The sequence below is a fragment of the Hydra vulgaris genome, chromosome 12, assembly GCF_038396675.1.
Source record: "Hydra vulgaris chromosome 12, alternate assembly HydraT2T_AEP".
Taxonomy (NCBI): domain Eukaryota; kingdom Metazoa; phylum Cnidaria; class Hydrozoa; order Anthoathecata; family Hydridae; genus Hydra; species Hydra vulgaris.
This window is the reverse complement of record NC_088931.1, coordinates 22,325,001-22,328,615: the sequence shown is the minus strand read 5'-3', so window position 1 is coordinate 22,328,615 and position 3,615 is coordinate 22,325,001.

Genomic DNA, 3,615 nt, shown 5'->3' with positions numbered 1-3,615 from the left:
AAATTTTGTCATTATGAAGTTTTTTTACGAATGTTTTTTTTATAATTCTACTCATATAAATCCTGGTAAATTAACAAAAACAAACAGAAATCCTAATAAAAACAAAGCATATTTAAAACAACCAAAAAAATGTGACAATTGAAGGTTTAGTTTAAAACTGAAATGTTTGATTCTTTTTTTTAAAAAAAACTCCTTTTCTTCCTTATCAAACAAATAAAAAATAACCGTCACCACTTTTAATTAAAGTATAATTAATTAGTTTTTATATTACCCAGTGGGTTTGCGTTGTCCGCAAGATGTCTAGTGAACGGTTCAATTCAGTCTGTCTGTCCATGGTTAGAATGGTACGTCCAACGGACGACTTGCAGACGTCTGTTTTACACAGTTTAAACTGCGTGAAATAGACGTCCATAAACGTCCATAAGACGTCCGTTGGACTTTGTTGAAGACGTATGAAATATACCGTCCGTCAATTAAAAACCGAAAGATATAGTCCAAGTAATTTAAAAGTTCGCGGCCGCCATACTGTATGGTAAACAATCCGAGCATCACGTATTTAATAACAGTATATCTTAAGTTGGATTTTGTATTTATTCGTTATTTTTAGTTTAGTTTATGTAGAATATAATTCTCTATCTCATGATATAATCAATTCATTTGTGTTTAAATTAAACTCTATAAAATCATTTGTTTTGTTTATTGTTGCAATTAAATAATTAAATAAAAATATAATTAATTTCCAGTTACTACCGTCTATGCAGTGTAATGTAATAAGCCTTTTCTCGGAGCGCTAGCATTCGGGGTTCGGATCATAGTCGTGGCAAGACTCTTTTAATTTTAAAGTTTTTTTCTATTTTTATTGTTTTATGTTATTATGCTTTTTTATTGACTAAATTATTTAGGGATATGCGCAGTGAATAGCACAATGAGTGTTCATGCATCAATAGACGCAACGGCGAGTTCATACACCGACTGGTTTTGGGATAGACGCCGAGAAATGTACACGCATTTACAAATTTAGGGATAGGCGCAGTGAAGTGTACATACATTGACTTATTTAGGGATAGGCGCAGTGAAGTGTACATTAGGGTTATGACTTTTTTCAACCCCATGCTCCTGTACTGTAGTTTGATGAACTTTTACCTAAAAAGCACGAAATGAACTATTATTTGTATATCTTTTGAAAAGATCACTCCGCCATTGAAAAATCGATTTTTAACTATGCTAACCGGTTTTTATTGTCGTCATTATTGAAATTTATTTAAATTCAGATAAGTTTTTTAATAAGTATATTTTTTTTTAATTAAAAATCTTTGAGACAGTTTTTAAGATGCACATACATTGATTAAAAAATATGTATATATTTTTTCATAAATGAAAAAATTTCATAAATTCAGTTAAATATTTTAATTCATTAAAATATTTAACTGAATTTAAATCAATTTCAATGATGACGACAATAAAAACTGGTTTGCGTAGTTAAAAATCGATTTTTCAATGGCGGGGTGAACTTTTTTCAAAAGATATACAAATATAAGTTCATTTCGTGCTTTTTAGGTAAAAGTTCATCAAACTACAGTACAGGAGTATGGGGTTGAAAAAAAGTCATAACCTTAGTGTACATACATTTACTAATTTAGGGATAGGCGCAGCGGAGTGTACATGCATTAACTGAGGGTTTTGGTATGGGCTGGCAGTCTATTTATTTAATAAAAAATCCTATTTAATTTTTTACATTTTTTTCGTTTTTGTTTTTTAAAAATCTCAAGTTAAATTTTCTTTATTTTACAGTATAACAAAATAAAATTTATTTTGACACGTGATATTCTCAACTAATAAAAAAAACTTTCGGTAGGATAATTTTTACTTTTCCGCTACAGACTTTCGGTAGGTGATCCACGGCGTATATATATCACGGATGAAAAAAGCGAAAAGTTATTATACGCAAGCGCAGTAGGGTTTTATAAACTTGAGAAATTAAAAAATGGCTACGGACCCTCAGTCACAGAAAAAATGTAATTAAAAAACCAGTTATTTGTATATTCTAAGTCATAATATACGTTTCTAATTATTTATTGAGTTAAGTAAGTTTATACATAGATTAATTACGTAAGTTATTATTTCAAGCATAATAAGAAATGTTTCATTATGAAAAAAATATAAACACAAAAAAGTTACTTTTTTTGTGATTTGTTTTCAATTTTTTAAATGCTTTTGCTCATAATTTAAGCGTTAAAATTTAATTATTATTTTTTGTTTCAATTAATTAAGATATTAATCTTTTTTGTAGTTGGTTTAGCTATATGGATTCAGTTTTTTATTCTACATAAAAAGATAAAACATTTTGTTTTATCTTTTTATGTAGAATAAAAAATTGAATAAATTAACAATTATTAAAAGTTTAATAAATTAACAATCTTTATTTGATTAAAAAACAATAATATTGCAATATATATATATATATATATATATATATATATATATATATATATATATATATATATATATATATATATATATATATATGAAGACCTCAGTGGAAAAACCGGCGTTGTCACATTTAAAAAGTATTGAGAAAGTATTTATTAATCATTAATAAAAGTCTTTATTTAAAGTAAATAAAACTAAGCAATTTAAAAAAATTTATATGATAATTATTTTATTTAAAATTTATTCAAAAAAAAAACATTTTGTAATTTTTTATACAAAAATTTTTTTTTCTTTGCTTTAAATAAAGACATTTATTAATGATCAACAAATACTTTCTTAATACTTTTTAAATGTGACAACGCCGGTTTTTCCACTGAGGTCTATATATATATATATAAATATATATATATATATGTATATATATATATATATATATATATATATATATATATATATATATATATATATATATATATATATATATATATATATATATATATAAATATATATATATATATCCTAATCATTTTATAATTAAATTAATGAAAAAATTACACTAGCAACTAATTATTTGTTATCTCAATATAAAAAATGCATAATCACAATAAAACAGACTAATATGTTTTTATAGTTTTGAGAGTCTCCATTGTGAGTTGTTTGAGCTGACCTTAGCTGTTTTACCTGATAGTTCTACTATTTTCCAAAAATAAACTTTTTATGTTTATGTTAACTTTGTTATAAGAACAGTTTTAATTTGCTTTAAATGAAGTATCTTGCTATGTCCCAGAAATTATTTTCCCAATAAAAATATAAGTGTTTATGTTTCAATAACGTATTTTTCTAAAAGATCTATAGTAAATTTCAAAATTCAGTTTTAAAATTGTGAACCAATGATAAACTTAAAAAAAAAGAACTTTTTAAATTTTTCATATATTTTCATATATGTGAGGGGATTTCCATCTTAGGTGTATTTTTTATTTTAATAATATGTTGTATATGTTGTAATCACTCTAATTCTTATTTATTACTTTCTAATTTTATTAGTCACTGTAGTAGTGAATGGGTCGCAGGCAATTTATAACTCGATGGAGGCCTTTACAAGTTAAACCTTTTTCTAAATTAATGGGAACCTAACCTAGGGCACGACGATATTTAGTAGTAAATCAACAAAATTTTCCTTATTTT